A 25,443-nucleotide genomic window follows, 5' to 3' on the forward strand; every position below is an offset into this window, starting at 1 on the left:
TGAAAACAAGCCTGTTGATAGAGTAAGTGAGATCCCTGCTTCGGGGGTATAGTTGAGCCTCCTATGAGGGGACGCTCCCACAAGACTGAGGGGAAAAAAGACCGGAAAACAGCACCCTCTGAGATGGACGTTTCTGAAATGGAAGTTAATATGAATTAACCTAAGATAGCCATCTGTAGAAATCTTCCCAGGCAACAGTACACCCTGAGAGAGAATGTGTATACATGTAGATAGACCCAGGGTTGTCTCTGCCTGCTCAGGAAAATACGAAATATAGCTAATGTTAAACAACGTAACTCGCTGGAGAAGATTGCAGTGGTGGAAAGAAAGCAAAGGGGTTGTGAGCAAGTGTGGTCTGATCCTAACCACAGTGGGAAGTGCCCGGGGGTGGGCAGGGCGGCGCACAGAGCAGTCCCAGCTTCCTGGGCTGTTTCTTCCTTTCTTTCTCCCTCCCTCTCTCCTTCCCTCCCTCTCTTCCTTCCTGTCTTTGTCTCCCCTCCTCCCAGCGCCCTTCCCCTCCCTCCTCCTCCTTCCTTCCTTCCTTCCCACCTTCCTTCCTCTGGATAGATGCTCACGGTATAAACTTCTTTTCTGAAATTTTTTGTTTTTATTTCTGAGCAGAATTGTCCTCTAAGAGGGAATATACTGCACAAAAGTATCCTAATGTAGTCTCTGTCTTTTCTAAATCTGTGGTGGGGGGTGGAGGGGTGGGAGATGGGCTTTGTATGAGCCTACTCCGTAAAATGCTGTCCTTCAAGGCAACTTAATCGACTCAGGGGCCTGGGTCTCTGCAGAAAGGCGTCCTTTCTGGACCTGTACAGTTTAGTCAAGATCCTCCCAGAGGCTCTGGCTAAAGTAGCCTTTGCTCTTCTCTCCAACTACCTGATCACAACTCTGAGGTTATAGGAAGAAGATTTACACACTGGTTTACAGCTTTCCATTTGTGGAGCATGATGTACAAAATACAGATCAGAAAGAATGATTACATTTTCAAGTGAACTCCCTGCCAGAAGAGAACAATTCCTGAACCAGCTTTCTAAAGACTTTTGTTAAGTCCTCTTAACAATGATTCAAACTGTTGTGTTTCCGGCACATCCCTCCCCCCATGCCTTGCCCATTCACAGCAGGCGGTCACTGTTAGACCAAATCAGCCACTCCTGACCACACCATCTCAACCCTCGTTTGAGCTGCCACTGGGGCCATCTCACTAAATTGAGATAACTTGCTTTAATATTTGGATGTTTCCTGAGGCCACTCAAAGGCAGTGTCCTATAAGGAACAATAAACAGAAGAATCCTATTACGCTGTCCTGTGGTGCCACTGGCTTGTGATTGGGAGTAATTTCCTTAACCGTAAAAGAGATAGGGACCGAAATATTTTGCTACTTCCTAGGGATTACCTGATGGAACATATATGCCCTGGAGGTGGGGGGTAACGTAAACAATATAAATGTGGCCACCGCTCGGTTACCCAGAATGAATGACTGCCCGAGGCTCACCCTGGGAGAACCTTCCACCTAAGCTTGGTGCGTGGACTCTGTACATCCTTCAGTTTGAACAGGGCTCTCGGCAATTCCCAGCCCAACATCTAGAGTTTTCAGCTAAGGTGCCTTAGAGGTAATACAAGCAGTGCAGGCTCACAGTACCCACCTGCGAGGGGCAGAGCCAGGAGCAGAGCCACACTGGTCTCAGGTTCCCCCACTAGGCTACAGCGAAGCCCCGGGCTTAGTCATGCAAACCTGTGCACTGATGATTTTTTGCCTCACCCAGTTTAGTTTAGTGTCATGCACCGGCCTACTGAGGAGCTGCTTCCTGCTTCCTGGGAAGGTTTGAAGGGATAACCCTGCTCAGGCCGAGGCTCAGACTGGGTGGGAGGAGGGGTGACCATAGGTAGGACAGGGTCAGTCACTTCAAATCTAGTGGGAAACCAGATCATTTTATTACTTCTCTTAAGACAAGTCATTACAGTGTGAACTCATTAGTTTGTTGAAAATGGATGCTCAGGACATTCGGCCCACTCGTATTCCAAAGAAATGAAATACCCCATTCTAACAAAGAAATGTCTGATCTCTGGGGGTTGTTTATGGCTTCTTGTTAGTTACTGTTTCCTCTTTCGGTGTGGACAATCAAAACTGCACAATGCAGCCAAATAGAGTATTCTTTCTTTTGCTGTGATTTACAGTAGAAATTTTGCCATGATGTGATGTGTGATATGGGAAATATAGAAAGGAGGGTGTCACATTATTTCCAGCGTAATGATGGGGTTTGGGGACACTCCCCAGGGCCAACTGCAATTTGGTGCCATCTGGTGGCTGTTGTCAGCTCCCCTCCTGGATCAGTGGGGATAACTGAGTACTTCGATCAATGGGGATGTGCAGGACCGCTGCGGCAATGCTAGAAATCCACTAGGGTTAGACTGGACAGGGAGAATCCTGGGGACGTGGCTTTCCCAATAGGCTGACCCAGCCCCAATGCCCAAAGGAGGTAAGAATTTGGGATTGCCTCACCTGGAAGAAGAGAGCTGAACAGAAGACAGGAATCACCTGCTATGGTGTTAGATTCAAGGGGCTTCATTATGAGATTTCACTGCTGTGTGGGTCTTGGCACAAATCTGCCACAGTTATCAGAGTTACATTCAAAGAGGCACCACCCATCAATTATCAAGTAGAAATCTAAAAGGAATTCCAATCTTTAAGAATGCCCTCTGCCAGAGAAGAAAGGAGATCCAAGACACAGCTCACATTTCCCATAACCCCCTTCCTTCTCATGCCCCAATTCTTTCGCATACGAGGCTGCTCCAGAAATCAGACAACCAAATTCCCAATTTCTCCCAGCATCACTCTTTCCTGGTTTTGCAGGCTAAATTCTTTCTTCTCTCCTAAGATCTTTTTATTCTCCTAATTCTACTCTCATGATTCAGCACCGTGAATAATTTAGAATCCACTGGAGTCTGAGCGCCCAGAGGGGTGTAGTAGAGTGAGATTCAAGGAGATGAAGCACAAGTAAATAAATCTTGTCTGGTCAAGACAGAAAGAGAAAATAAGTGGCTTATATGCCATCAGTGAAACACTTCTTTTGTTTGAGAGTAACATTCTCAAAACAGTGATTAAAAAATGCAAGTGCTCCTTTTATTCAATTGGAACTTAAAGAAAAGATATTGTACTTTAACCATTATTATTGCTTTCCTTTGCTTGATGTATTTATATGTTCATTTCAAATAAACTGATTTTTTTTCCTTATTTGGATCCCGATGGTTTACTGCCCCAGCTCAAAGTTGGTGAAAGGACTCCTAATTTATAAGAAGAGTCAGCAAGAGCAGAGTTACCCATTTTGATGGCATCACTTTGATTCAGAGGATACTGCAGAGCATAGAGACGGGAGACCGGCTTTTACATCAAGTTAAGAAATGACTGAAGAAGGAGGAGGGGGAGGGGTGGGGGAGGGGAGGAGGAAAAGAAGAAGAAGTAAAAAAAAAAATGAGAACAAATTCCTATCCTATTTCAGCTTCTAGCCAACGATTCAATATTGTCTCTCTTTGCATGGGAAGATAATGCTAGTGTTGAAAGCCTCAGGAAGACCTGTGCCAGGAATTATTTTTTTCTGTAGTGGTGAAGGTTTTCTGAAAAAAAATCTAGACTTTCTTATCACTCTGGTTATCTTCTGTGATCAAGAGCACACAAGTGTCAGGCGGCCACAAAACAGATGGACGCTCAAACCCACATGTTCTAGCTTCTTAATAATACAGTCTGGCTGGGGCATCAGTCAGATGCTCAACTGACTGAGCTCAGCGTGGAGTCGGCTCGTCCCTCTCCACCTTCTCCCCCTGCTCACGTGGGTGCTCTCTTTCTCTCTTTAAAATAAACAAATAGGGGCGCCTGGGTGGCTTAGTCGTTAGGTGTCTGCCATCGGCTCAGGTCATGGTCCCAGGGTCCTGGGATCAAGCCCCGCATCGGGCTCCCTGCTCGGCGGGAAGCCTGCTTCTCCCTCTCCCACTCCCCCTGCTTGTGTTCCCTCTCTCACATGTCTCTCTCTGTCAAATAAATAAATAAAATCTTTAAAAATTAAAATAAAATAAAATAAATAAAGTCTTCAAAAGAATAAGACCTTCTGACGGGCTAAGCTAATGTGTCATATACCATAAAGCTACGTTGAGGAATTATTTAGCACTTCCTTGTTACTTTTTAGAAACTCTTTCAAATACAAGCCCATAAGAACTACAGATAAAAACCACAAAAGGACAATGAAAGAATTCCAAAATATACATATACATAGAGTCGTACAGTAGTCAGACAACACCTTTTTGACGTAAACAAGTTACCCTCAGACATTATTAACCATGAAGCAAGCTGTGTTGATCTGCATTTAGTAGTGGCTGGCTTCTACACAGAAGTCATGGTCAAAGCTATCCTGGATTTGCTGAGTTGTTATCAGATGGTCTGCACTTACTGAGCTGAAGACCACCAGAGAGAGAAGGCCTGCCTCAACCCACTGTCTAGTTTCTGTGGAGGGCAAAGGTCTCTTGATTTGGGTAATTTGGTCTGGCCAACAACAGTTTAACAAGCCCTCGAAAGATTAAAAAAATCAAATGGGGTTAAGAGTGGGGATGCTGGAACTGGCTTTTGTCAGCTTGCTAGCTAATTTTGCAAATCTCTTCCCAGGTCTCTGTTTAGTGACATTTCACTGATAGCTTGAAACTGACCTTGGTGTGAATATTTACACAATGGAAATTGGAAAATACTACCCCTGCCTGAGAGAGCCAGTTGTGAAGCATTTCCAGCGCACCTGTATGCGTAGCGTGGCACTGGTCAAAGTGTGGTCCACAGACAGGTAAGGTGTCAAGTCACAAACTATTCGATGAGCGTATCTTGAGATATGCCATGAAAACTGAGAGTAAACTTTTAGCCACCTTTACAGCAATCCTAAAGACTACTTCATTGGTTGAATCTAACAAAAAGAAGACCAGGGCTTGGTTTTGGGTGTCTCATTTTTTTAATTCCCTTTATCCAGTGATTCATTTTACTGCATTTTTACCAAAATATTGATCTGCAACAGATTGGACACCAAACAAACTGGTCCATCCCCAGAGATAGTTTGAGAAGCACTGACAGGAAACATTTGCTAATCCAGCGGCAAGGGCAGAGGTAGTGTGGGATAAGAACATACGAGGGAGGTAACTTGAAACTACAGGCTATTTTAGAAAGCAAAAGGATGTGAAGAGGCCAAAAGAAAAAAAAAGAAATGTGGAAGACATAAACTTAGACAGAGAGGGGCCAGTGCACAAATACAAGCTTGTGGTTTTAGCACCAGGTAAGCTGCCTCTTTCTAAGAGGGTGTGTCTGAGTACCAAGTGTGACATCTAGAACAACCAGAGGATTGTGGTGCTGCGTTTCATTCTAGCTTCTTCTCTTTAAGGGGGCATTGCAGAGTGCTCCAAGGAAAGAAAAACCATATCTTAGGAGGAGTGGATTAAGGAGAGAGGATGTTTAGTTTGCAAGAGAAGGAAGACAGAAGAATTTCCAATGATTTCGAAGCCTCTTGTGTCGAGGTTGGCATGGACTAGCTTTATATAAGGCACGGTGGGAAACCACCAAGGTAAGAAGAGCTCAGAGAGGCACTAAGAATAATTCTCTAGTTCAGTTGTTCAAAGGAGGAATATGGGGCTCTTGCTGGGTAATGAGCTTCTTGGTCTCCAGAGGTGTTAAGCACAGGCCAGCTCATCTTTTGGCTGGGAAGTTATTAAAATTGTACCACCGTGTGATGGGAGCCTGAAGTAGGTGACAAGATTTCTTTCAAACTGGAGCTCCCATGGTTTTATGAATATTAATAAAAGCTAGAAAAGAATTTGAGAAGTAGAGACCCATTGAGAGTGAAGTGAAAAAGCTGAAGAAGGAAGCCAAGGGAGGTTAGGGAGCATTACCAACACGGATGTTTGGTAGCAATGACCAGTGTTCTGGCATCCTGGGAATGCATTTTGGCGCAGACCAGGGCAAAGCTGCGAATCAGATTGCTGCTTGGCATCAAGTAGGCCGAGAAGTGCTGAACTGACAATCGGAGGTCACCTCCCCGCGGTGATTTGCTGCGCAGGCTGGACGACTCCCCCACCAAGTGCCAGACAAACCAGCGTTCCGGCCTGAGTCGTTCACCGGGTGAAAGCACAAACCCAGGGAAAACAAAGATGATAAGATGGAACATTAGTCCAGACTTTTTTTTTTTTTTTTTTTAATTTTTAAGCTCTATACCCAAGGTGAGGCTTGAACTCAGGACTGCAGGAATCAAGAATGGTGTGCTCCGCCAGCTGAGCCCCAGGGTGCCCCTTTAGTTCAGACTCTCCACGAGTGCCATTAGATCAAATCACCAGAGAGTGAATCCTTACTCTCTAACACACTGTGCTAAGAACTTAATAGACATGGTCTCATGACAGAGGAAGCTCTTAGTCTCCCCATTTGTCTGATGGTAAGACTGAGGCTCAGAGCAGGTAACTGAGGTCTCTGTCTTACACAGCTACTAAGTAGTGGAGTTAGCATAACTCAGAGGCCTCAATCCCAGCTCTTTTCCTTTCTTCAAACCACCTGTATTCATCTGCCCATTAAACCTCAGATTAAATACCTTATCCAGTAAAGCGTGATGCTTCCCAGGAGAAAATGCCCCCAAACGGCCCCCAGCACTGTACTTTGCACCCTGCAGGAACCTGTCAAAGGCATGGAGAATGAACAAATTTGGAGTGGTCAACAAGGGTTGCACCAGCCGCATCTTTTTAAAAAATACTGCAAAAGTGGGCTCGGCGCTGGGCGAGGAGCCTGCTTAAGATCCTCTCTTTCCCTCTCCCTCTGCCCCCCCCACCCCTCCCAACCGCTCTTCTGTGCGCGCTCTCTCTCAAAATAAAAATAAAAAAACTGCAAAAAAAAAAAAACTCCACAAAATAACACATGGAAAAATCGCCCCCTTGTTTCAAAATATTTACAGCTGAACATCTCCAGGCCACCCGAAGTGTGGCGGTCAGTGGTCGGCCCAGAGCCGGCCCCACGGTGAGAGGGCGGGGCCCGCGCGGGGCTCCTGGGAGCGCGACCCGGCTTCTCGCCTGTTCTCCGGGTTAGTGTTGGCTCCAGGGCCGTGGCCATGAGAACGGTTTCCACCAAAGCCGGCCTCCACGGAAACCACAGAGACTAGGTAACCTTTCCTCCGCCGAAGTAGAAAAAAGCACGCTTGTGTGAGCGTGTAGGGGAAGGGCAGGGAATGTGGACAGAGAGGGAGGGGTGGTGTAATAACTCTTTAGTCATAGGACTTGCCAGTTGGTAGTTACTAGTATTCCAGACACTTCCTAATGCCAGACAAATGCCCCAAGCCTCGGCATGTCTGGCTTGGAGATCTATTCATGTGATAGCAGCCCGGCTCTTGCGGGAGACCAGATCTCGGGGGCAGCCGCGCTCCGCTGCTAATCAAACACAACATTGTTCTCCCAGGGAAGAATGGGAAGGTTTGTTTCAGAGTCACAGCTTTTTTTTTTTTTTTTTTCCTTTTCTAAGAGGCCCCCAAGTTGTTTTAACAAGTTGCTACAAAACTTGGGCTTCCTGAGGTGAGGCTGTGGAGCACAGTGCCTGCACTGTACCAAAATCCAGGGAGGGAGGGGTCAGAGTTACTCATTAAAAACGGGGGAAAAAAGCCCCAGGCACTTCATGCCTGGAAATGATGTAACAGGCAGCCACTCCTCTGTTAGAACTACAACCAAACAATGCTCAGGCAATGCGCGGCAGCTGCTCTCCAAACGTCAGCGCCGGCCCGGTCCAAAGAGCTTGAAAGGCACCAAGCTGGAGGGCTTCGTTCTGTACCTTTCTCGCCCACATTTCCCCCAAGCCCTCCCAGGAACCTGGCAACAGGTAACGTGGCAACCTTTGCTTTATAAAATGGCAAGTGGCATCATCTCAGAGAACAAATGGATTTTTTTAAAACCAGCTGCATCTCCCCCCGCCACCACCACCCCTACCCCGCCCCACCCCCCAGCCAAGAAGCTGAGAAAAAGGTACTGCGGCGGGCAGCCCTGCTCTCGAGTGCCGCCTTGTGGCTAAGCTCGGAACATCACCGAGGTACCGTGAAATCCGCGGCTCAGACCCGAGGTAAGTCAGGCTAGGGAAAGGGCAGGACGTCTTTGCTAGACTTGTCCTCCAAAAAGACATCAAGAGCGCTAGTCAAGATTCAGAACGTCTTGCCTTTTAACTTCTCGCCTTACCAAAAATTTTAGCCTAGCTTCAGCATAAGATCTCTGGGTTGAAGTGTTTTTTGTTGTTTTTCAACAGCAGCTAGGGTAACATTTTCTATGGCGGCAAGTTGAAAAGCAAGAACTGCTGTAGCCGGTTGGTCAGGTGGGTGGCAGCAAGGAGTAACAGCCACGAAACTGAGGATTCCTGCCGGGCGGGACTTGCACTTTGTATTTGTAATTTTTATGTGATTTTGTGACTTCTATGCAGAAACCTTTCTCTGGGGCAGGAACATTTTTAATTCACACCTCTGTCTTCCAGTTAATCTACTTGCAAGGATTATTTAGGATTCCCAGACTACAGGCCCAGCTTCCCAGAGAGTAGGGTCTGCAGTACCAGTTTAGCTTTTATTCTCTGTGTGGGGCAAACACCCACAGAAGTGCCAAGGGCACTATTTTTAACCAGTCTTCTTTCTCTCAGGTACTCCCCCTTCTGATGTCTCTGATTTGGGGGGAAGGCTACAGTTGTGAGCTGCTGATAGCTCCCGCCAGTTGTGAAGGCATCCGTTCTTTCTCCCTCTGGAAATGTTAACTGGAAACTAAGCAAGAGGTTTAGATCAAAGTAACTGTGCTTTTCAGAAAGTTCCATTAATTAACAAAATTAAAGGAAGTTAAATGATGTTTGGAGAAAAGTCATTTTAGAAGGCCCAGGTTCGGGGACTGAGGTCTAAAACTTCTAATGTGGACTTTTAATGAAGCTTGGCAGCAAGTTAAATAATATTAGAAATTGAGGGTTACCATATGGAAAACCAGTTGTTGCCTGAAATCAGTCATTTCAAAGGCACATCTTGAAAGTAGACAGACATTTATTTGGCTAGTATTTGCCTAGACCATTTAATACTAAAGATTAAAAGCCGACAGCTCTGAGTAAGAATCATTTGACCAGTAGCCACGGTGAGTCATAGCCTCCTTAAGATCTAGGCACAAATACTGAAGGCAGGATGTTGAGAACATGGGGCTTACTAATTTGCAAGGCAGGGCCATTGCTTCCAGAAGGGAATGTGATCAGGATTTCACGGCTCATTTTCCCGGTCTTTCCAACAGGTGCTGTTGAGTCATCCATGTACAGAAGTGACTGCCCTGGCAGTTTCATCTGTTAGGATTAAGTTTCCATTTGTTCCATCACTTTATGAAGTGATTTCTACCATTGAGTCAGATATGTCACTTCCTCTAGGACTTAGGGATTTTTTTTCAATGTTTGTAACATTGTGTGTGTTTTTCAAAATTTGTCCCAGCCAGGCTGCAGGTTTTCCTGGATTGAATGGATTGTTTACAGGAGGGGAAGATTCAGGGCCCAAGGTCAGGGTTACCAAATTATATAAGGTTTCCTGTTTGGGCAGTTGGTCTACCAACTCCTGAGGTTAGTGCAGACTAAGGACTACAAGGCCTGGGGTAAGGATGGTGCCAAGAGTGGGGAAGGAAATTTTTCTTTTAAGCTTCTCATCAGCTAGCTTTCATTTCTTGTCAGGTGTCACTTCACAGTGATACTTTCCTATAGACTCTGTAGGTGATTTTTTTTTTTTTTTTCCTGACTAGGAATTCTGAGAAAGGAATATAGTTAAGGATGTAAGAACCAGCAGGTCAGGCATTGTGGTCCGTTCTATTCATGATGACCGCAGTGCTTGGAATATGCATGGCACATGGGAGTACTGTAGTAAAGTACTTGTTACATGAAGGAATGAACAGGGATGAGAACACATTTCCTGGAGAAAAAGAAAAAAGGACTACTAATCTGGAAAGGGAGGTCACCGGGGTAGAAGTGAAATGAATACTCGGCAAAGCCATTCTCTGTGACATTGGATATTACAATTGAATCTCCTGTCACCGATGCCCACTTCTGTTTGGCATTGGCCAAGGGCTGGCTGAGTGTGATTGTGATTGGCCAACTCTCACCATGAGCTAGTATGCAAAAGCCCAAACTAATACCACCTGAAAGCAGTTGGCCCTATGGATTATTCACCTAACTTTCTCTATCCTCTGTTTGGTTTTACCCAGGGGCCCTCAGCAAATGGCCTCGGGAGGGGCCCATGATGCTAACTGCTCTTTTCCCGTGCATCTGCCTTTCTTTGCCCTCTTAATATTCTGCTATTCTCTGCTTGCACAAGGTGGATATCTGAGAGTCAAGAACTTTCTTTACCTCCTGGTCTTATTTCATGAGAATTGGTAGCACCTGCACAGTGGGACCTGGAGCCTAGAATAAAGGGAAAAATCTGGAGTGGAATCACACAACCAAACAGGACTCTCTTGCCATGTTGTTCGGTGTCTGGTAAACAAAGTAGAACTCAAGCCTACCTCACCCCGGGTCTGTATGGAGTAGCTGACAGTCGGTGGGAACAGGGTATCAGGCACGTATTGCCAACTTGTCCCACTTGAGAAAGTCAGTTGGCTGTGCGGCAAGTGACCTGTGTGCAAACCAGCATGTGTCACGAGTCCAGTCAGGCTAAGTCCTGACTGAAACTTCCAGCTGGATGTGTCGGTAGCCCCTGCTCACTGTCAAAGCCTGGGCTTTGGAGAGGGGGCAGCCCTGTCAGCTGCCTGCTTCTGTTGCCCTATGGATGGGGGGGGGGGGGTGTCTGCAGGGAGGGCTTGGCCTGGAGCAGAAGCTTTTGCACAAGGCAAGCTCAAATCCCCCAACCCGGGAAAACAGGATGTGTGGGGAAGTGTAGAAGAAAGAAAATGCATCCACCATTCCTTCCTGTTGGTTTCAGCATGATGAAGAGTAATTATCCGGGTCTGGAGAGCAGGGCATGTGGGAGGCCACAGGACGCCCTGGTGTGTGTAGTTAGGCAGTTAATTATTCATCCCACTCCATTCTTCTTTCCTCTCTGAAACCCCCCTTTTCAAAGGAAAAACAGGAAAACTGCCTGTTAATCTGTAGAACACAGTTTTCTGTTAGCCAGCTCGGCCCAGGAAGGAGACCAGCCCGCTACTGAGTCTCAAATAACTGAATCAGCGCTTAAAATGACACCTCCTTATCCAACTGTATCCCTGACAGATGAGAACACAGATCCAGAGAAGGACCTGCCCAGGTGTCCCCAGGCCTGTCTATACTACGCTCCAAACAGGACTTCGGTCCTCCAGTCAGTCTTTACAGTTGGTATGGAAAGGGCCCCTTAAAGATTGCATTACAAATTCTACTTTACAGTTGGGTTTTTGTCATTTGGCAAAAATTTAATAAAAATAACCTAGAAGACTGATGAGACCGGCACTAAAATTGGTATCGATTTACTAGTCTACCTGCCCCCACCATCGTCCACCTTCACTGTGTCCAAGAGAGCCAGGCGCTGTACCTAGAATCCCAATTCCACAAGTGACAAGGAGGCTGGAGAGGGTGAGCTGCCCAGGTTCTCCAGGGTGGAGTCTGGCTGGAGCCTGACTTCTTCCCACCTAAGCCTCCTTACTTAGATTTGAAAGAGCTGCCTTCTAGTTTTGTCTTTAAGATTCTCCTTTGAACCCTTATGAGAATATTGGCTGTGTTTAAAAGCCCTTATCTGACTCTCTTGGTTGAATGTGTTTGGAATTCAGAACTTTTTTGGATTGTAGAAAGCTAATATACCTGCCATACCCCGGGGGTCTGGGGCAGTGCCTCTTAATCACGTACTCTAACCTGTTTGTCTGCCAGAAGGTAGACCAGTCACACTGCAAGCAGTTCCAAGGTCAGGTTTTGGCCAATGGCTTTCAGAATTGCAGATGAAGGAATGATGTTTCCCTGCTCCTTTTGGAAGCCTTGGAGCAGTAAGTGCTCCAGCTGGAGACTCTCCTTCAGAGGCATCTCAGGCCCTCCCTGGAGCTGTGTCCCAGCAAAGCCTACGGAAGGGATGGGGGGATTGTGGATGGGTGGGGAGGGGTGGTGGCGGACTCTGCGTCTAGGCGGGCAAGGTTTCCAGATGTTTAAGGAAAAGAGAAATCCAAGATAGGTTTGATGATACTCCTGACATCGTCTCTCTTTTCTTGACCGTGTTGGAGTTCTGGGTGTTCACTGGTTTCACACACTATTCAGAAACATCTAGTTTTGATTTTTGTGAAAATGGTAATTGGGATGCTAGTAGGGGCTTTCAAGTAACCTTTCCCCACAAGGTGGAATGATGTGTACATAAACTACAGAATGGGATAGTCTTGCGTGTTCTTGAAGATAAACACCTCATATTTGCAAGGTTGCGTGAATGTGTTTTCACTCATCTTTTCCGTCATTCTCTTTCTCATTCTCACCCCCTGCCCTCAGGCTATAGTTACTTCCCAGTAAAATAAATGAAACTAATGTTCTTGACCCACCATAATTTGTACTCACAGGAGGGTGGCTCTGTGCTAGGTCCAGGCTGGGCACCATGCTAAGTACATGCGGCTTAGAACACTCACCTCGAAGTTTCTCTGCAAAGGCACTCTTAACTCACTGGAGCCCTGCCTAATACACACAGTTTGAAAATTCTTTTCTTTCTTTCTTCCTTTCCTTTCCCTTTCCCTTTCCTTCTTTCTTTCACTTTATGTATTTGAGAGAGTGAGCGAGCACAAGCAGGGCAGAGGGAGAAGCAGACTCCCCGCTGAGCAAGGAGCCCACATGGGGACTGGATCCCAGGACCCTGGGATCACGACCTGAGCTAAAGGCAGATGCTTAACCGACTGAGCCACCTAGGCACCACCAAAATTATTTTCAAAATGCACATTTTTACACCACATTTCTAACCTGAGAGGAGATAATCCATGTAAGAGCTTGAATTAAAGAATAAACCGAGGGGCGGGTAGACACATTATAGAGCAGCAGACATACATAGATCAAGCACTAGAAATGTGCAGTATCTAAAACAAGCACTGCACTCCCTCCTGCTGTGGGTAACATTCTCCTTTTCAAAAAAGAACCAGAGAAAGTAAAGGCAAAACGATTTGATTATTTTGGGTTTCTGGTCATAGGTGAAAGATTATATCAAGCCTCAATTCTTTGAAAAGGCAACTATACTACCAGTGCAAATCTACCAAGCCAGAGGATGTTAATACAGTCTCTTGTAGGCTTGGGGCCGGGGTTTGTAATTTACACCATTTGTAATTGCCATAGCAGTATGACGGCTGATGTGCCAAGTGCAGGAATGCGGAAAAACTAGAGCAAACCAGTGCTGGTGTTTGGATCGAAAGTAACTACCAATAAAGAGCCGGGGAATGGATCACAGAGAAGGGAAGCATTTGGATGGCCACTGCTCAAAGATTCAGCCCATTTGCAGTTGTTGATACCTTGTCAGGTCTCCAGATAAAGGCAAGTCTTGTCACCCTCAGGCACCTGGCTGAGAGGTAATAAAACAGTTGCCTTATCATCTAAGGGTGGAGTTAGTCAAACCTCCGTGGTAATTATAGTAAACTGAAATTGCCTGTCATTTACAAAAAAAAAAAAAAGAGGGAGAAAGGAAAAGGCTTAAGGCAGGAAACTGTCTCTCTCTCTCCTTGGATTTTGAAAGAAAGCAAGCAAAACAGCCAGGAGTTTTCCCGGAAGTGAGAAAAACAGCCTGGCCAGGCTGCCCTCTCTTGGGGGTAACAGGATTGCTGACAGCTGAGGTCCACGTGACGGTCTAGAAAAGAGGCTCAAGCTGATGAAAATCCAAGAAATCTTCTTAGGAGTCTTCCTTTCTAAATGTAAATGACTTGAGTCAGGGCTTTGCTAAGGAGGGAAGGAAGTCAGAATCACACCGAGTGACTCATTCAGTGCTGTTAGCTCAGGCAGTTGGATAAAAAGTTTTAGCAAAAGCAGCAACAAATCTACTTTAAATACTAGCACAGTAAGGAAATTCCTCTCTTTCAGGCTGAATGCCATCTGCACAAAAGAGCTCCTGTTGACATCTCATTTACAATCTCCCCCAGGACACAGACAAGACCATTTCAATAAGCCCGGCTCAGAAACACCTATTGTTCGAAATCTTCAACTAGCCACAGGCTACCACCACTCCTTATTGTTTTGTAAAAGAAAAGATTTAGAAGGAGAAGGATTGCCACTGTGGAAGCTATGAAAAGGGGAAGGAAAAAAGTCCCTTTGACCCGATGCTGTCAGAGAGCGTGCATGAAGAATAAAGTTAATGGATTTCCATTTTTCTAAGAAGTGCCTAAGAAATGCCTGTTAAGTTTCTGAACTGGTGATGGGGAATTCTAAATTTGACGCCAACTTTGTGCGTAAAGAAGTGAACTCCTGCCAACGGGTTTGCTAAATGAAAAGCCATAGGCTATCCTTACCCTATTCTCAGCCTTACAAAAGCCCTGTGCGCACCAATAGCAGAGCGCCAGGTGAGGCTTTGATCTGGGCTGTTTCCCTGGGAATTGGAGCCGGACTGTCCTTTCCAAGTAGAATTTCCAGGCTCAGAGCCCACTCCTCCCCATTAATGATTGCCTTTTTTCCATCACCCCATTTTGCTCTCTCTTTTAGCAAAAGTTGAACACTCTGGAGTTATGTAATGTGGTCCTTAGTTTTTCTTCGCTCTGCTTCAAATTCAGGGATACATTTGTGTTTACCCCCAAAAGGGGCATTCTTCAAATGCTCCTTATCTTGACCCTCAAACTACGTCTTGCAGTTCACGTTACCCATCTCTGCAAATGATCCCTTTATCTACCCAGAGCTCAAGCCCAAACTGGGCATTATCTCTAATGCCTTTGAGTCCTCCCTCTTAAATCCGTCTGGAATCCTTCCACCTCCTACAAGCCCTCTTTCTGCTTTCTAGATCCTATTATCTCCTCTCTGGAGGATCACAGCACCTTCCTAACTCACGTTTCGCTAACTACCAGTTGTGACTTATTCAGGGGTCATGAAATCAGTTGAGGCGGGTCATGCAGTTTCACCATGTAAAAAATGAAGCAGATTAGAAAATGTGAGATTGCGTCAAAGGAAAAAGTAAGTACTGTTTCGTGAGACTTGTTTCAGTTTGTGTGTGTGCATCCGGATCTGTGTACGTTCTGGGTAACAGGTAAAAATGAGTTTTGTTTGCCACAATATTCTGAGAAATACTTTTCTAATTGGTCTCATTGGGTCTGTCCTTATGCCTGCTTCCGCGCTTCTGGATACACTTGGAGCAAGGGTTGAAGATACTGAACAGAAGCTGTCAACTCTCCAGCTGACTGGTCTGCCCACAGGAGAGTGTCTCGCATGAAGTCTAGGGCTTTGGAGATTCTGAATAACTGGGTTTCCTGCTCACTTTTCAAAAGGGCCTTGGAACTCTGCATCCTCCTGACCGCTTTTACTCTGTCATTAAAACCATCAAGTTCCCTGGCAAGAAAAAGGGGACTTAAAATAGCAACCTCTAATAATGGAGTCCAGCCCAGGCAGTTCCTGACATTTAGAAGAGAAGTCTTGCTGTTGTTTGCTATTATATGGAGAGATGTTCAGATTTCCTTTTTATATTGGAAATGAAAAAGTAAAGAAATCTGCACATCCCCACGACCCCTTGTAGTGGTCATTCCATGAAAGCCCATGGGACAGACACAGCCTTCCTGAAGGTTCCAACCAGCACATCCTTACCCCTTTCTGAGTGCTGGGACCTGCCACCTTGACTCATAAACCACTCTGCATCTCGCTGAGAGACCTTGCTCCAGTGCTTGCAGCTGCTCTCCCAGCATCCCACGCCAGCACTTTGCCGCTTGCCTTACTTACGTATGTTACAGAGTCTGGATTTAGAGAACCTGCTCTATTAAGTAGAAAGGCTACAGAAATTCACCTCTTTAGGGGGACAAAAGAAACAAAAACAGCAACTTTAAATTCTATAATTTAGAAGCCAGTCTGTTGCTCTTTTCCCTAAACTGATGAGCAGTAGCTTGCCTTTGTTTGGCAGAAAATTTGACAGAATATTATGATAAGAAGAAATTGGTGTGAAAGTGCACTCTAAAAAAGAAAAAAAGTCACTTGTAATTTTGTATAAAACTGTGTACTCTGACATCAAGCAGTTAGAGCCATGTGATGTGCTTATGGATGATTTTTACTTTATTCTTTGGGCTTATCTAAATTTTCCAGTTAAAAAAATCATTACTATTGTAATCATAAAAACATATACATGTCAGAATACCAATTGGATACACTATTATGTCATCACTGTTGTGACACCTGACTAAATTAATTTCATTTTTACCATGTATATTGCTGTGTATTTTTTCTTTTTTTTAACCATTTGGTTTTGAAGGATTTTTTTTTTTTAAGATTTTATTTGAGAGAGGAGGAGCAGGGGAGGGGCAGAGGAAGAGGGAGAAGCAGGCTCCCTGCTGAGCCAAGGAGCCCGATGCAATGTGGGGCTCAATCCCAGGACCCTGGGATCATGACCCGAGGCAAAGGCAGCTGCTTAACTGAGCTACCCAGGCACCCCGGTTTTGAAGGAAATTTTATATGAATCTCGCATTTAAAAAAATGAAAGCCTCTTAATATTGTTTGATATTTCACTGTCTTTAGGAGCTTAAGGAACATTGACCCATAAGATACCATGAACATTGGCATAGAACTCCTGATGTTTTCACACCTAACAGCTTATTGTTTCCAGAATGCCATGTTTTTACATGTCTTCTTGCCTGTGGCACACATTACTGTTTGCTCTCTCATCACTACCCTTCTTGCCAACAGGACCTCAATGCTGTTAACTTTTCCAAGCAGCCGTGACTCTTTGGGAAGTCAGCCCCTGCCCTAGATTTGGAGGCTGAATCTTCGTTGAAGGGACATCTGATAGGAATGATTCTAGGAAGGTTTACCTCCCTGGTTAAAGCAACACGAGGCAGGGACATTCCTTTTCTTCCTCTGGACGTTTTCATCAGCAAGAGATACCCTGAAGTGTGGCTGCTGTCTGGGGACCACAAGGGGCATCTGCCTGAGCAGACAAACCCACACTGAGGGTGACGGGTGGAAAGATGGCAGGAAGCTGGTTTGGATATAGTCATTGGCTGCCTTACCTCTAGATTTGCTATTATTTGAGAAAACGAATGCTTTTCCCATCTAAGTCACCTTGATTTTATTTCTAAAATTCTGTTTATTTATTTGGCTTAGACTTATATGCAAATGGATTTATATATGCTAAGTGTCCTTGAACACTTCTGTTCATTCATCAAGGTTCACTTCGTTTGTGTTCCATTAGTAGCTCCTACATATCTTTATTATAAAACTCATCACAGGGGCACCTGGTGGCTCAGTCAGTTAAGCATCCAACTCTTGATTTCAACTCAGGTCATGAGCTCAGGCTCATGAGATTGAGCCCTGTATTGGGCTTGGTGCTGGGTGCGGAGCCTGCTTAGGATTCTCTCTCCCTCTGCCCCTCCTGCCCCCAACCCCCTGTGCTCACGCATGCTCTCTCCAAAAAAACAAAACAAAACAAAACAAAAAACCTCATCACAGTGTTTTTTACAGTACTATTCCAATGCTCTTGGATGAGAATGAGGAAGATTAGTGATCAGGTAGATCTTTGTTTACTACTCTATTTACTTCTTGGATTAAATGATTCTATATGACAAATTCTATTACACGAGATATCACCAGACCAAGATTTCTCTATTTCTGAAAGACTCTCAGCCTTGGTGGCCCAACTTCATCCGTAGTAGCGTGGTGACTGGAAAAGGTAGTTCTTCAAAGTCAGCCAGACCTGGTGCAAATCCTGACCTGCCAATTAGAGGCTACATGACCTCATAGGATTGAACTCTTCTGACCTCTGTTTTTTCATCTGCTGAGTGGGGCAATGACACTGATGATCTCACAGTGTAATGAGATGAATGAGGAAGTGAATATAGTGTAAGGTGACACAGTGTGGCACTTCTGTCTGACACCCAGGAAGTAGGCTCTTTGCCCTTCCTCTCCTTCCTACATTATTGGATACAAAAATACTCAAGTATAACAAAAACCATCTTGCAAACTTCCCAAGGGGGGAAATTCTATACTTTTCAGATGTTTGGGTTTCCATAACATGAAGGGCCTGGCACAAATGTTACAGGCATGAACACACATTTTCAGATGCCTCTCCTTGGTGTCTAATATTAACACTTCATCTTATCACTCTGGTCTCAACTCAAATTCTCTCTTTAGAGAGCCTTCCTTCACTGCCCAGTTTCAAGCAGTTCCATGCTCTCCCATGGCAGCCCAATAACCACCTACGAATAGGAGATGCACAGAGATGTAATTGACCATGAAGGTGATGCATCTTTTATAAGCTAGACACTTTCCGAGGGTGCAGAGTTGTCCTTTGCCCATTCTGCGCTTCATCTGAGTCCTTACCAGTCTTCTGCCATTGTACCCCATCCCAGCAGCTCTGCAGCCTCCAGCTGGGGCTGTCTCCAGAGGGCCTGCACCCCTCCACCTTCCACCACTTGTTCAAATCATACAGTGTGACTACCTCCAGACTCTGCTGTCTTGACCCTTGGAAGAGGCAGAAATTGCCATGAATTTCTGATGTCTTGCGGGATAGATCCTTATTAGTGGTTTAAAACTTTTTCATGCTCTCTAGAGTTCAGAAAAGACAAAAACAAAAGCACTTGCAGTAATGTTTCCCTTTGCCTTCATAACCAACACTCATGATCTCCACCCAGAGAGGGTGGGAGGGCAGAATATGCATGGGACCTGCTTACTCTAAGTTCAAGTACTTGAGAAAGTTGCAGACCCTCTCCAAACTCTGCTTAAGGCCTGTCAACTGGATTTCCTTAGTTTACTAGGGTAATAAGGTAAGATACCAGCCCTAAAATTATCTACTTCAATTACTAGAAATCTATTAAACAACAACTTCTTTGCTTTCCATGCCTGAGAGACAATATTGCATGATGTTTCAAAATGTAAGTTTTAGGAGCGCCTGAGTAGCTCAGTTGTTAAGCGTCTGCCTTCGGCTCAGGTCATGATCCCACTGGGATCAAGCCCTGCCTCGGGCTCCCTGCTCAGCGGGAAGCCTGCTTCTCCCTCTCCCACTCCCCCTACTTGTGTTCCCTCTCTTGCTATCTCTCTGTCAAATAAATAAATAAAATCTTGGGAAAAAAATTAAAAAAAAATAAGTTTTAGAGAGCGACCTTGATTTAAAAGTGTGTCACCTGGGAAAGGTTGCTTACTCTCTTTGAATACCAGTTTCTTATTGTGTAAAATGAGGATTAGAATACCTTCCTTAGGGGGTTGTTGGGAGACTAAAATGAAGTAACATATGAGAAATGCTCACCACATTCCCTGACAGATAGTAAGTGCTCAATAAATAGTATACAGTAACAGCAACAATAATGTTATAAGAGAAATCCCTTCCTTTTGTCTTAGCAGCTACTAAGCCAGGTGCATCCTGTGCAAAAGGCCTGTGACACTCTGAAGCGATAGTTCATGCAAAGGTGGTGAGATTATGCCAGCCCATCTCCATGACAACTAGGTGTCTTATTTATCTTGTCTAGTGCCAGGTAGGTGGTATGTGATGAGACAAAACTCAATCTGAGGCTAAAGCTGTTGTTCAGTATATTCACTAGCAGTGCTCCTGCCAGAGATGCCCTCAAACTTCTGATTTCATGTGACCTTTAAATTCATAGTTTCAGTCATAAAAGTACTTCTGAAACACTGACAATCTCAGACATATTTTCATTTTTAGTTATTTCCCAAGGACAAAATAAAAAAACAAAGATATCTCAATGTCCGTCATTTAGTCCCATTTTGCTGTTACTAACAAAAGGGAGATTAGATTAGGAAGTATGTTGTTGAGAAAAAAATTTTGAGCTTAAGTGAAATGTGGGTAGCACTCTATTTTATAAGTGGTCTTGTCTATAAAATCAAACCAGGGTGCTTGGGTGGCTCAGTGGGTTAAGCGTCTGACTTTGGCTCAGGTCATGATCTCAGGGTCCCTGGATCCAGCCCTGCATCAGGGAGCCTGCTTATCCCTCTTCCTTTGCCGCCCGCCCCCCTCCCTCCCGCCCCCCCCCCCCCCCCGCTCATGCTCTCTCTTTCAGATAAATAAATAAAAATCTATTTTTTTTTAAAGATTTTATTTATTTATTTGACAGAGAGACAGCAAGAGAGGGAACACAAGCAGGGGGAGTGGGAGAGGGAGAAGCAGGCTTCCCGCCGAGCAGGGAGCCCGATGCGGGGCTCGATCCCAGGACCCTGGGATCATGACCTGAGCCGAAGGCAGTCGCCAAACCAACTGAGCCACCTGGGTGCCCCTAAAAATCTTTTTTTTTTTTTTAAGATTTTTTAAAAATTTATTTGGCAGAGAGAGCGAGAGAGGGAGCACAAGCAGGGGGAGTGGGAGAGGGAGAAGCAGGCCTCCTGCTGAGCAGGGAGCCTGATGCAGCCGATCCCAGGACCCCGGGATCATGACCTGAGCTGAGGGCAGACGCTTAACGACTGAGCCACCCTAGCACTCCAATAAATAAGAGTCTTTTAAAAAAAAAATCAACCTAACCTTTCTCAGGAAAAAAAAAGGGTTGGCATTCTGGAGAAAAGACTAAAAGGAACAGTGTTGGTTGAGAGGGCCCTGTGCCTAGGACACTTGGAAAGTATGGATTTATGGGATGCCTGGGTGGCACCGTTGGTTAAGTGGCCAACTCTTGATTTCGGCTCATGTCATGATGTCAGGGTCATGGGATAGAGCCCTGTGTCTGACCCCATGCTCAGTGCAGAGTTGTCTTTTTTTTTTTTTTTTTTAAGATTTTATTTATTTATTTGACAGAGAGAGACATAGCGAGAGAGGGAACACAAGCAGGGGGAGTGGGAGAGGGAGAAGCAGGCTTCCCGCAGAGCAGGGAGCCCGATGCTGGGCTTGATCCCAGGACCCTGGGATCATGACCTGAGCCAAAGGCAGAGGCTTAACCCCTGAGCCACCCAGGCGCCCCTCAGTGCAGAGTCTTCTTAAGTCTCTCTTTTCCTCTCCCCCCACCCCTGCCCTGCTCTCTCTCTCTAAAATAAATCTTTAAAAAAAAAAAGGTATGGATTTATAAATGAACAGAATGCCTGGATGAAGCAAAAGTCTTTGGAATTCCAGTTCTGTAAATTGGTAGGTCTGTGATCTCGGGCAATGCACTTAAGTATTCTGTGCTTCATTTATAACAATCTGTAGAGTGCATTCTGTTTCATTTTATAATAATCTGTAGAATGGGACCATGACTATAAGGTAGTTGTTACGGTGAACATGAAAGAGGCAGCTGGTGTGAAAGCCCTTGTAAACTGCAAAGTGCTCTGCAGATGTAGTAGGAACAACAGCAGCAGTCCTAACAATTGTTACTTTTTTGGGAGCCAGCTGAGTAATTTTTCCAAACCACAATTCTTTTTTTATTTTTTAAGATTTTATTTATTTATTAGAGAGAGAGCGAGCACAAGCAGGGGGAGCGGCAGGCAAAGGGAGACGCAGGTTCCCCGCTGAGCAGGGAGCCTGACACAGGGTTCAATCCCAGGACCCTGGGATCATGACCTGAGCCGAAGGCAGATGCTTAACAACTGAGCCATCCAGGCATCCCCCAAACCACAATTCTTCCTGAGGCATAAATTGAGTTGGCCTTTGGCTAATGTTGAGTTGGAGCTCTGGGGATAATTTTATAAAATTTACATGAAATTGCAAATTTAGGTAAATAGGAGGGGGGAAATGCTGTAAAAATTAATAGGGCCAAAGGGAATGGTCTCTAATACTTCCCCTCCCACCCACCCCAAAACACTCATAATATTTGATATAAAAATAACATGGCAACAAATAGCTGCATTAAAAAGGAACAGTTCTTCCAGCATTGCTTAGGGTGAAGCTAAGTGGATTTTAAAAGTGATGGGAATCAAAGAAAACTTGGAGAGGATGTAGAAAATAATTTTTCATACACTGCATAAATAGAGTTGATAACTGATGGTTTTGAATAAATGAGTAGAAAAGTTGGGACTGGCAGGTCTAATGTTACCATGGTAAGTGCTAATTGGGGGTCTCTATTTTCTTAAATAGAAACTTATAAAGAGATAGAATCCGGAGGCACCTAATAAATAGGCTCTATGTTGCCCCTTTGTGAATTTGGTGCAAGGAGGAGAGCTGGGTCGTGCGCAGATAATCTTTGAGGGAGTTGCTGGGGAACTGGCCTTGGCAATAGCCAGATGATGAGAGAAAAATCCAAGGGAGACCTTGGCAGGTGGGAGGCAGTTGGAGTGGAGCTAGCTAGTCTGAGCAATGGGAAAGGGAGGTGATGGGTAAGGGGAGGCCAAGAAAACATTTGTCTTTGCTTTGTCTGAGGCAGAGGCAGCTCTGAGCACAAATGTAAAGTAGGTAAAATTTCCTGAGTCTTTCTCTCCATAGCTAAAGGGAGATCTGCTGCCACCCTGTTCTTCCCCACTCAATCAATTCCAAATTTTCTAGATCTCTTTCATTCCCTTAGATGCTCCCTCTTTGAAGGGTAAAACTCTAGCAAGTTTGATAAATGAATGCATTGAATTTTTAGAAAAATTCTTGCAAACATTTCTTTCCTCCAGAGTAATAAAAATGTATTTTAAAAAGTTCTCTGTAAAGTCTGCCTTAATTCCAAGGAGTGTCTAAAATTGGGAATTTCTTGACACTGCTAACAGACCTATTGTGGGCCAAACATCATTCTGTGGCTCTCACATCCTAATAAGGCCAGGAAAGGGAAGAACTACATTTTATACTTTACCTGTGTAGGCGTGGAATTGTGCTAAGTACTTTTTCCACATGACCTTCATTCCATTTTACAGATTTGGAGATGGAGGTGAGGTTCAGGGAGGCTGGTAACCTGCCAGAGGTGGATGCAACCGTATTTTCTGACAGGTTCTTCCAGAACAGGTCAGGAAGCTTTTCTATCAAGAGCTGTAAGTATTTGGGGTGCTTGGGTGGCTCAGTTGGTTAAGTGTCTGCCTTCGGCTCAGGTCATGATCCCGGAGTCCTGGGATCAAGCCCCACATCGGGCTTCCTGCTCTGTGGGGAGTCTGCTTCTCCCTCTCCCTCTGCCCCTCCTCCCCCTGCTTGTGCTCTTTCTCTCACACAAATAAATACTAAAATCTTAAAAATAAAAAAAAAATAAAAAAAAGATTTTAGGCTTTGTGGACCATGCAGTCTCTGGTCCCAAACACTTAACTTTGCCATCGTGGCAAAGCCAAAGCCAACGCCAACATGCAAATGAGTGGGCGTGGCTGTTTTGGAGAGGTGAGCCAGATTTGGTCTGAGGGCATAGCTGTCCAAGCCCTGTTCTGGAACTTTGCCACTTCCTGTCAAGAGGTGGAGTCTGGTTGCCCTCCCTTTGAATCTGGGGGGTGTATGATTTGTTTTTGACTGAGGGAGTGTGAAGGCAGTGACCTGTATGACCTCTGACGCTAGATCAGAAAAGGTGATGCAATTTCTACCTCTCTCCCCGGGGCAGCTGCCTGCCCGAAGCCCTGAGCCACCACAGGAGCCATCCAGTTGCCCCGAAACCACCATCAGCCATGTGGAAAAGTCACATGGAGAAGCCTTGAGGCTATTGGAAGAGAGAGAGATGCTCAGCGAGCCCCCAGTTCTAGCGCCTCACCAACTGCAAGCCTGGGAGAGCCCCTGAAACAGAACTACCCAGCAGAAGGTCTTCCCAGATTCCTGGCCCTTACAAACAGGACTAACAAGATGATTGCTATTGCTTTAAGGTACTGAGTTTTTGGGTGATTTGTTACATGGAAATAAAACAGAAAATTGCCCCCAAACTAGTGAGTGGCAGAGATGGGGTTAACCTAGGTTGGCTTGACCTCAGCCATGTGTTTTTTCCATTATATGATTGCTTCCAGCAGCCTTTTTGTAAGGAAAAGAAAAAAAAGCTGTGCTAAAATATATATCACACAAAATTTACCATGTTAACTATTTTTAAGTCTACAGTTCAATAAGTACACTCACATTGTTGGGCAAGCAGGCTCCAGAAGTCTTATATATTTTAAGCCTGTGTTGGTTAATGAGTCTGACCAGCCAGTAACGAAGGTTTGTCGAGGAAAAATGTCAGAGATTCCAGGTCCTGTGAGTCATAGACCCGACATGTCCTGGGAAGGACCTTGCAATGGCACTTACTCTGACAATGACAATTCACAGTGTCCTGCGTCTAAATGGCTTGAAGAAAGAGGAGCAGGTCATCAAGACTAAGATAAGGCTGTTTGGTTTGTTCCAGCTTGTGGGTGGTTTGACTTCCCTCTCAGAACCATGCCTGGAGGATGAAATCACTTTCTCTCACACAGCCCTTTCAGGGCCTCAGACACAAACACTCTGTGTCTGCGCCTTGGGTTCCCCTGTGTCAGCGCTGTGTAAGGACTTGGTGGACTTTCTGTGATTAGCTGTGAATTATGTATCAAGCAAAAAACCTTCTGCAGAGAATTGGCTCTGGGGAAGGTGGGCCTTAAATGCTGCTGTTTGCTCACACAGACTCAGACTGAGCCTTTGGGGGCTACTTTGACCTTCTCTGCGTTCCTCCCACCCTTAATCTAAGACCAAAAGGCAGTTCTGGGCTGAGGTGCACTCTCAAATTCAACAGCCTGGCCTTCCTCTCCCCGACCCTCATGCTCCTTCCGTCTAGCCCACCTGATACACCAGAAGTAATCTTCCGGAATCTCCCAGGGCCCCAGCCCACTGATACGGGCCGAACTGCGTCTCCACGCCCACCCCCAAGTTCATATGTGGAAGTCCTAACTCTCAGGACATCAGAACAACTGTATTTGGAGACAGGGTCTTTAAAGGGGTGATTAAGTTCCAATGAGGTCATTAGGGTGGGCCTGAATCCAATAAGACTGGTGTCCTTAGAAGAGAGAGAAGGGGCCGGGTGGGGGGAGGAGGAAACGCCTGAGGGGCTCAGTAGGTTAAGCACCTGCCTTCGGCCCAGGTCAGGATCCCAGGGTTCTGGGATTGAGCCCCACATCGGGCTCCCTGCCGCTCCCCCTGCTTGAGCTCTCTCACTCTCTGTCAAGTAAATAAATAAAATCTTAAAAAAAAAGAGAGAGAGAAGCACCAGGGGCACATGTTCACAGAGGAGGGACCATGTGGGGACACAGGGAGAAGGGAGCCATCTGCAAGCCAAGGAGAGGGACCTCTGAAAAAGCAACCTGCCCCCACCTTGACCTTGGACGTCCAGCCTTCAGAACTGTCAGAAAATACATTTCTGTTGTTTAAGCCACCCCATCTGTGGTACTTTGTTATGGCAGCTTCAGCAAATTAATACACCCACCAACAGAAATTTCACAGCCTTGAGGTTGGGACCTCAGCCCAGAAATTCTGAAGGTAATAATCAGAAAATCAAAAGGCCAGAAAGACTTTTAATTCAGTTGCT

The 25,443-nt window shown here is 45.3% G+C and overlaps 1 protein-coding gene across 15 annotated transcripts in view; it reads right to left on the minus strand.

Moving 5' to 3' along the window:
* Window positions 1–25,443, minus strand: part of DLGAP1 (DLG associated protein 1) — a 942,912-nt gene that overhangs the window by 65,796 nt on the left and 851,673 nt on the right. The window lies entirely within an intron of this gene.

This window comes from Callorhinus ursinus, unplaced genomic scaffold (genome assembly GCF_003265705.2).
Source record: "Callorhinus ursinus isolate GAN/ISIS: 27379988/994484 unplaced genomic scaffold, GSC_fseal_2.0 scaffold11, whole genome shotgun sequence".
NCBI lineage: Eukaryota > Metazoa > Chordata > Mammalia > Carnivora > Otariidae > Callorhinus > Callorhinus ursinus.